We start from the raw sequence: 10,365 nt of genomic DNA on the forward strand, positions 1-10,365 counted from the left end.
AAAACTATGGGAATATGTCTGTAATTTGTGAGTTACTTTGGTAAAATCTTAGTGCTTTATTTATTTTTTTTTTAATTCATAGTAGGCCTACTGTTTATGATTCATTATCAAATATACTCCTGAGAGGAACACTTTTTGGCAACAAGTCAATAGTAGACTTCTCCATTTCAAAAAATCAGGCTTTCAATGAATTAAATGAAAACTCTATATATTTTTTAATATTAAAACAATTCTTTATAGAATATGATAGAAAATATAGAAGATTAGGAACACAATGAAGTAAAAGCATCCTAGGTTATTTGCTTATGTTCAAATTCAATTAAACTGCTCACCATTGCCAAAAGGGAAAGATTTTTATGTCGACACAAGGCTTGTGTCTACTTGTTCCTCTTTTCCCTGCTCTGGGACAGATGGCCCTGATTTCTTCACTTGCCCAAGCTGTAGAGCTTGTTGGACCTTCAGTAGACTGGTTCAGTTTACTAACTCGGTAGAAAACTATTCTGATATTTTTTGCTGATGTCAGGGATGGTTCTGTTGACTGTTAAAAGTAAGTGGCGATCTGCAATAGTGAAGCAGAAACAGATATGGGCTGTGAGGCTCTACCATTCTGATTATGACATCACAGACTCACAGATGATTGAGGTTGGAAGGGACCTCTGGAGGTCATCTGGGCCAACCAACTTCCCTGCTCAACTAGGGTGACCTACAACTGGTTGCCCAGGATCATGTCCAGACAGCTTTTGAATATCTCAAAGGATGGAGACTCCACCACGTTCCTATGCAACCTGTGCCAATGTTTGGCCACCCTCACAGTGAAAAAGTGTATCCTGATGTTCAGAGGGAACCTCTCGTGTTTCAAGTTGTGCCCACTGCCTCTTGTCCTGTCACTGGGCACCGCTGAAAAGAGCCTGGCCCCTCTTTGCACCTTCCCTTCAGGCATCTTATACACAGATGAGATTCCCCCTTCTCTTCTCCAGGCTAAACAGTCCTAGCTCTCCCAGCTTTTCCTCATAGATGAGATGATCCAGTTCCTTAGTGTTAGATAACTTCTCAAAATTTCTGCTTCTTAATGATGACATGTTAGGTAAGCTCACCACATGATTTGAAACTGCAGGCTCAGTTCATTGAAGAAGCAAAACAAAGCTTGATGCTTATTCTCAAGTCCAACTCCAAACTTTCTTACATATCTGAAAATTTTATAGGAAATCACTGTTCAGCCTGGTCAGTTCTTCAACCTGATCATAGCAACTTTTCCTGACTGTGGGGTTTGCCTAAACTGTCACAAACTTTGATTTGGTTTAAAAATTCGAGTTTTATGAAGGCCTGTTTTTAAATAGAATTGCTGGCTCTATGTGTGGACTACTAAATACATTAAAAATTCAAATAGCTATATCTATTGAGCCAACAGTTTTTGAAAAATGTGAACCCAATGAAAGCTGATTTTGTTTTAACTCAGCATAAGGATTATACATTTTTTTAAGCCAATAATCAGGGGGGGAAATTTGCCTCATTTGTTAGTGAGTCAACATCCTGCAACAGCATTGCATGCTCCTTCAGACCATATGTAACTAGAAGTTTATCACGTATAAGCAGTAGAGTTAGAGGTACAGAGATGATGTTCATCTTTTAGGTCACGCAAATGTTTACTACAACTTCATGCAGGAAAAACATATTCTCAGTGTTCTGTTTGGCAAGGTGCTAAGCTATTGTTTGTAGACTGCAATGATCTGGAGAGACAACTACTATTGAAAAAGTGGGGTGAGAAGCAGGCTGGAAGGGGGTTACATTTTAGGGCCTATCTTCTTTAATATTTTCATCAATGCTTTTGGCATCCACACCTGATTTGCTGATGATGCAAAGTTTGGAGTTGCCATCCATACAGAAGAAGATTGTATTGAAAGGACATGATGACGCTGAGAACTCAAGTACTATTAACATAATGAAATCCATGCTATGAAATGAAAGATCATGCAAAGCAAAAAAAAAAAAAATAAAAAAAAAATCTGTAAGTTAGAAGCTCATTCATTGGAAACAAGTGGACCAGTGGAAAAGAGTAGGAGTTGGGTATATCACTTGATTTCAGGATGAGTATTGTGATGGGTTCTGGGATGTAGCCATTAAAAACAAATACCATTCTGGTGTGTTTCAGGCCATATGCTTCAGAGCTGATAAGGAAGTATTGTTGCCAGCCTACAAGGCTTAATAAAACCTCACTTGTGTGTGTCCTGGTGAGCTCTGTTCAAGAAGGATTAATTCAAGCTTCTTTTCAAAGAAGGACAGCTCAGGTGGTTAGGGAAAGGCGAGTCTGTCATATAGATGCAGACTAGCTTAGGTTAACCTCGTTTAGGTTAAAAGGAATACTGGGAGAGGGTATGAGTACTTTTATAGGGTAAAAAAGGTCAGAAGAAGAAACAATGGTAAAGGACAATGCTCACACAAGAATAAATAGGTTGTGAACTTTGTGATGAAATTTAGGCTAGAAGTTATATGAATATTTCTAACTAGCAGAAAGTATTTGAGATAACAATGTCAAGACAACGTATGGTAAATTTATGCAGGAAATACACAATGTGATGCCTGTAATCCCAAGAGACTGGACTTAGTGACCAGGGCAGCCCTCATAGTTTCATCTTCCTATATGTCTCTTCAGTATTATTTGCATTTCCATGCAGTTTTTAAGACTAGGGTACAGTACATAAAGTTTGATGATGTCCTGAACCGAGATTAGGCTGGTGAGGACCTTTCAGAACAAGTACCTCTGATTTTAATATCACCTCACTTCAGGACTGGAGTGGACTGAAAGCAGAAATGGCTTATCAAAAGGTCCAGCAAGGAAATAGAAGGAAAAAAGTAACGATGTGCAGCCAGGGGATGAGTGATGTGGCTGAATCCTTATTCCCAGACACAAATTCTCCAGCAGCTCCCAAAGATGCGATGTGTTCCTGTGTCATCATATTGAATAGTGCCTCTAAGGTGGCTACAGCAGTTAAAATTTAGGAAGGTTTTACAAATTACTTGTTTACTGTGTGGATTCTTAGTTTCATGTAGCAGATAAAATTAATAATCCTTCTCCGCAACTGTGCGGATTATTGCTGTATTTCCAAAAGTGTGACTATGTAGGAAACAGCAGGTTAAAATACATTAGTCTGACAAAACCTGGATCCACTGCATAATTTTATCAGTACAGCTTCATGAAAGTAATGATCTAATCAATTTCTTTCTTGTTTTCACTTTAAAGTTACCATGATAAAGTTACTTTTTTCAGTATATTATTTGATTCTAAAATGAATTATTGAAAATTCAGTAATAATAACTCTAATCAAGGCTTCCAGATGCCAGAAATTTGACAAAGCAGATTAATGTAGTTAACTATTAAATATGACAGTGTATGATAGTGCCAAATTATTTTGCATGTTTAGAAAATATCCCTCTTCCTGTTTACACATTCATTTACCGATCTTGGTCAGTTTATGGCTGCTGTTTTGGTAATGTTGAAGTGTGTGCCATGTATATGCTGCACCTCGTGGCCTTTGGAACTTCAGTGAGATAAGCAGCAATTCAGTTCAGATTCCCTGAATTCAAAGTAGAGAGCTCTTCTACTTTAAAGAATCTCTGTCACTTTTTACAGCAGCAGCAAAGGACCATCTCTCTTCCCATTCCACTCCACTACTGCCCAATTGACTACAAAACACGTGCTGCATTCCATTTAAATTGACATTTGAAATACCACATGCAAACTTCTTCACGTTGATCGTAATGTCTAGCACAGTTAGTGTAAAGATTTGTGTACTAAAATAATAAATGTTTTTAAAAGCCCAAACTGGTTGAAATTTTTCAGTTTTCAATTTTTTCTCAAAAATTGAAGTTTCAACAATTGTTTCTGTTTCAGTGCCGAACACAATTAAATCAGGACCTTCTTAATTTCTTCTGAGCCATGATCAACATCAGGGCATTCACCTGAAATGTGAGATTCAAGTTTATGTCTTTGCACTGTATTAGGCAGATTACTGATATTATCATTGGCTCGGAATTTTCCCCTTCCTCTGTGACTTTGACCAGGAATACCATTCTGATCATGCAAAAACTTCCTAAAGAAAGGGCCATAAAAATATGTATGTTTTGGTTAAATATGTTGATATTAATAAACTGGAATTATCCAACAAAGTTCCCCACCGCTTCGAATGCATCATTCTTAAATATCTGCAGGTTTTAAATTATACATCAACAACAAGGAAGTACTGTAATTTATGTCTGTCTTGTTGATCAAATTGCCGTAATCAATACCTTATTCCATAAATTGTGTTGGCAGATTTTGTTTGTATTGTAATTAATTTAATTATTTTACTCTTTAGTTTGCCTGATTTAAGTTTAAAGTAACTGCTAATTATTACATGATTATTGTTGCACATCAGCCAAGGTTCACGGTTTTCTTTATCACAACTTAGATAAAGAAAAAGAGAAAAACAAGGCAAAATTTTGCTCTCACAAAATCTCAACTGCCTTCTAAAAATATTTCAGACGAAAGCTCCTTTATGCGTAATGACAGAGGTTAGGCTTAGGTTGGGCGTTTTATGCATTAGGAGGCATCCTGAAGGTAGGAGCAGTTTCAAAGAAGCATCAGATCCACGAAGCTCTGGGAAGCCCCATCCCCACAGGTTACTGGGCACCCTCAAGCTCGGGGAGACTGCAGGGTCAATTCCTCCGCTGGAATAAGTTTCAGATTGCAACAGGTAAGTAAATTTACTCGTGTTGATGGGTTTTGACATACTGGTTAAACCATCCACGTCGACCCCATGGCCTACCAATAGAAACAAGCGTGAATCACTACATGACAGTGGCTGCTGCCAGCTATGCGGATCTCAGCATGTAATTTATGACGGGGAGGGAGAACAGGAGACACTCTTGTTCAGTTTGAGGGGATGAGGGGAGTCTCCACCTGCAGACATCATAGGTGCTTTTGAACAAGTCCTATGTGTCTGCCGAGTTCTGGGGGCGACATGTTGAATTCTGTAGCTGCTCGAGGTGAAACAAACTGGACTTTTTAATGTGACCGTGCACATGTTAAGCTAGGCAGGGGAGGTATGAACTATGGATTTCAGAGAGGCATGGTATATGGAGAATCAGAAAAAGGAAAGATTCCCTCTCCATAGGTCAACCGAAACTTAAGATCAAGAAGCACCTGAGCCTAGACACAAAACGAGAAATAAACGTAAGATCATTGTGCTAGAAATTGAAACTATTCTATTTAGCTGCCTTTGTTATTTAAAGGTATTTAGTTTTTCCCTTAAGCAATTCAGCTGTTTGTTTTGTTTTCTCTCTCAGGTTAAGCTACAGAAAGCTGAATACCTGCACACAGAAAGAGTTCAGAGATGCAATTTTATTTCCTTCTTTTTACCCACTTCATCTCTGAAATCTGTCGTCATGGTTTCTGACACAGTCTTCCCCCAAGCCTTTCTAACATAGAGCAAAATGACAACTGATTTTTAAAGATCAGCAAATACAATCTCCCTTATGACTAGGAAAACTAGTAGTGACGTGTCTTGAGTCTAGTGTATGCATTTGTGTTGGTTAGGCTGGTGTGTGTACCTGGAAGAAGGAATATGTGTTGAAAAATTACAAAGCTGAACTTGAAAGGAGAGAGAGAGTCATGTGGGAGTTTAAGGACTGGGATGAAACATCATACACAAATAGCATTTTCAGTGTTCCTTAGGTGTCAGTATTTAGGATTTTTGGTGAATATTGACAGAAGACATGCATGAAGAAAAAAGGAGTGCAGACACTAGGAGTACAGAGAAACAGAATAGGAGTGGGATGCCAAAAACATGGGAATGCCAACAGTACAGGAGGGAAAGCATGGAAGATGCAGACTGCCACAGATGAAAATCACTGTGGTCATCTTTGACTAATAGTAAGTCCAGAAGAGTCCTAATACACAACAGAGGAATTTTCATTGAAATTGGAACTTAAAGAAGGAGGACTTTTAATATACATAGCATTTTATAAAAGTCCATCTTTTTTTCTGAACATAATAAGAGAAAATGTGTTAGGTATCCGGTGCTATGTAACAACTTCTTTCCCTGTCCCATTCCCTTTCACTGCTCCTTACACTGAGAGCTCACACGGATACAATCCCTTATAGAGGGGGCCATCCTTAGCTGGTGGGGTTAATGTTTGTCACTTGTACCCTCCCACTCCTACTAGATTAGCTGCTAATCTAATATAAATGTGGGTGTTCATTAAAAACAATAATAGCAACAACAACAAAAGAGAAGTCTCACAATCTGGCTGAAATGTATGCCATTTTCAAGAAGATGTGAGGCTAAAAATGAGTGATCTGGTAAAAATCTCCTCCGCTTACTGTCCTTAAATTCAGTCGTGTCTTTTTTTTCCTCTGCCATCCTTCTTCCCAGCCAAATCCATTTTCACCTACCTCTCTGATTCATTCATCCTCACCCTAGTCTTCATTTTGTTCACTTAAACTGGTAGTAATGTGTGTGGGCTGAATTAATACTTTGCTTCTTAAAGTAGTTTCAGAAGTTCATATTCATCATGCTGTAACATAATGCTCTGCAACATTACTCAGTCCAGCAATATTTGTCCAACTCCTTGCAGCATAAACTTGCACAGCTGCACTCTTTTCACTTTGAGAGTACGTGGCAAAATGTCAGCTGTTGAATCAAGTAAATTCACTATAAATCTTCATGGGTTTGCGTCCATCTGCATATAAACCACTTTAATTTTCACCAAATCATACAGTTATGTTGGTGCAATGCCATTCACAACAATTACCGTTCTATTTAACTATGTATACAGTTGTAATTATGGCATAAAAATATACACTGGATCTATATTCCGTTCAAAATCTTACCTTAACCTGCTTATGCATTTAATAGACATTGATATAAAAAAAGTGCATTTCCCTGATGAAAGACAGGAATGATAATAAGTGATTTATGATGGTTTATGTTGCATCAGGAGATTTTTCACAGTTCGTTTGCCAATTCTTCGCTACTTAGATTTATTTTCATTTGTGAAAGTTCTGGATTCCACAGGAATGTGCTTCTTAGTTTTACCTCAGCTTAAACACATATGTTGTAAATGCTGATAGTGAAAATTAATTGTAACTTCTACCTCTAAGCTAGTACAACTGAAATACCATGTGTGTTTTCTAGAGAAAACTAATATGATTTTAAAGATTTCAGTTTATCTGTTGTGGGGTTTTTTAACTGAAATTGTCTTTTACCTCAGCTTTAAAAAAATTCCCAAGAAGTAATCTTTACAAGCCACAGATCATGTGAACGGTGTATAAGATGCTACTAATTCTTTTCTCTAAGCAATTATTCATACATTTCCAGAAGCTAGAATGTTGCAATTCTTTCAGTTGGAAAAAAAAAAAAAATAATAAATAAATCACTCAGGACACAAATCCATTATTTTACAGTAGATAGAAATCTTCCTTGTCTGATCTTTCTGGAGAGTCAGGAAATATCAGCTGTTGTGTGGTATAACATCTTTATTGCAAACGTAATGGTCGAGCCAATTCTTCTTGTTACTGGTACAGAATGAGGCCATAGGTACCTACATAAGGGCTTCCATAAAGAACCTTCAAGAAAATTGAATCTGTTAATATATACATAACCACAAATGTATTCTTGTACAACTATATATTCTGTACATGAGTTCACATATATTCAGCATGTATATATTGGCATGTATTCACGTACCTACAGGAGATTCATGATTGCCAGTTCCTTCCTCTGTCCCCTCTATGTCATTCTGCCATATTAATAAATTGCACAAGAATTCCCTGATATGTACAGTCATTTGCTATCCAGCCTACTTAAAAAAAATCTATAAGCAGTTAGATGATGGGATGTCACAGATACACCGTGAAGCATTCACTTGTTACTGCTAAAAAACACAGTGTTGGGATTTTAGCAGTGTTGTTTCAAGAAGATTTTGTGACAAGCAAAATTATGTACTTTTGTAGCAGTTTGGACCAAGGCCTTAAAAAAATCTTTACAGATTCTAAAATTCTCAGAACATCCCTTTAAGATAGGTTGCTGGGCACTATATTTTCAACTGGGGAACATATTAACATCAGCTTGACTGTGCTTAGACAGTGCTTCCAACATTTTTTTGTTTGCTAATACTGGTTTACCTCCACCAGCAAACTCAGAATTGTCATGTAACTTGGTTGCTGTCCTCACTATCCTCATGTGTAGAACATTGCCTAAGGGCAATCAGAGACGTGATCTTGGCTGCAGCTGCTCCAAGTGAAGTGTAAGCCTTTGCTTATCTGGAGAAGGCTTTCTCATTTTTCTAGCACAGCTGCAGGTATTCTTGATCTATGACACATTTGTCCTAACAAAATGGTTACCTTCAACACTTCCAGTAGTAAGGTTTATTCTAACTCAGTTATCATTTTGGGGAACTAGATTTGGGAAGAATCACACATATAACTGTGGCAGTCGTGGTGCCCTTTTATCAGCTGCAGTTGAAATGTTTAATTGTGATGTGATCGTACTAGGAACAAATTGTGATAATAAAACCAGTGCTGACAGCTTGTCTCTACTGAAGTTCATTGTTCTCCTAATATATCAGCAAATGGAACTGACATTAACAACTCAGAACTCCTACTATTCACGGGGCTCAGCAACAGGTTACACAGATGATCAACAGCTACTTACCTCCAACTGTGGTTCTCTCTCTATAATGGCAATGCACAAAAATGTTACTCTCACATTGGCCAGAGCCATTTGTAGAACCTTTAAAAAACTTGGGAGCAAATTCGGCTGCCCAAGTCACACTCCAAAAAAAAGATAAATATAGTATCGATAGGATTTCAGTTGTTAAGACACTGAATTGTTCTTCAGGTCTTTGTCTACAACATTTCCTAAATGTAAAGAAAATATTTTCCTCTCTGTCATGCTTCCTAAAAAGAGTTGCCGATTCCATCTTCAGCTTGGCTCCTAGTTTAAAAAATTCCTACATAATTTCCTCTCCCTTAAGTAATGAAAAGCAGGGAAAACAAAAAAGAACCAAGATGTTTTATTGTTTGAAGAAAGGGCCCAATGCAGGGCCTGCACTTGCTTTCAGGTAATAACAACTGAATCTTCAGAGCATTAACTCAAGAGAACTTTGCTCCTTGAGTTCCTTAACTAAATAAGATTATTATGTGATAATGATAGACACCCTTTAAAACAATGACATTCCATGCAAATTTATTGTTCTAATTACCCAGTCAATTGATTTATAGAGTGTCTGTGCAGGTCACTTAGGCTTTGAAAAAGAACTTATTTTTTCTCCCAAGTGATTGAAATAGTCAAAATAATTTCTTAATCTGCCAAACATTTTAAAGGAGATCTTTATCGTGTTCGTTTTTGAACTCTTGATAAAACCAAGTGTCGTGTAAGTAAAACAAAAAGGTAGTTCCACAGAAAGTCACAGGAGCAGTGGACTGCACATGTGGCCAGCTGGGATTGCTTCAGAGCACTCAAAAGAGGACAGGACCTGCTGGTGTGTAGAAAGGCGCACTCGGATCTGTTTGCTGGGAACATGCTGCTTTGCTGCCTTTTTACTGCAGGGTGATGATTATCGTGGGTCCACCTGCCTGCAACAGCCAACCATCCAGGTTGTGGACTGTCCAGGATATCAGGCAAATGTTATCAGGAAGAAAGAAGGCTTTAGGGGGAAAGTGAGAACGTTGCAAGCATTACAAGTTTCACGTTGTAAGCATAAAAAAAAAAAAAAAAAAAAAAAAAAGAGGAAAAGAAGCCGAGTAGCGCTTTTAATATAGCACATCTTAACAAACAGCTGCAAGCAGATCTAAGCGGAAAGCCAAACCTTGCCTGCTGGTGTGGTTTCGCCGAACACCGCGGGAAGAGGTGCTCTCTGGCGGACAGAAGAAAAAGCTGGTTTGAGAAATCTGCTGCATCTTCGGTGAGCTAGATCCTAGCGCGATTTGAAGCTGAAAAGCAGAAAAGAGTGCGTTTCCTCTGTGGCAACCGGCTAGGTTACTGGGTCTGAGGGAGGGAGGCTGACCCGTCGGGCTGCGAAGCCAAAGCATCCGAACGGAGACTTGTGAATCTCCTGCTTATCCGGCTCCGACCTGAGCACTGACCGGGGCTCCACCCGGGACGTGCCCGCGGGAGCGCCCCAGCCTTGGCCCCTAGCGCCAGAAGCTCAAGGCCCCTCCTTGCCGACTCCCCCGTGCCCAAACCGAGCCGGGACGGTGGACGCATCCCCTCGGCAGAGCAGAGCTCCCCTGCCGGTCCCGAAAGGCGCCCAGTCAGGGCATCGCTGTCTCCGCACTGCAGCCTCCGCGGGAGCGGCGGGGGAGCCCCGCCCCCCGCCCGTCCCGAC

The sequence above is a fragment of the Charadrius vociferus genome, unplaced genomic scaffold, assembly GCF_000708025.1.
Source record: "Charadrius vociferus isolate BGI_N301 unplaced genomic scaffold, ASM70802v2 scaffold51, whole genome shotgun sequence".
In the NCBI taxonomy this organism is placed as follows: Eukaryota; Metazoa; Chordata; class Aves; order Charadriiformes; family Charadriidae; genus Charadrius; species Charadrius vociferus.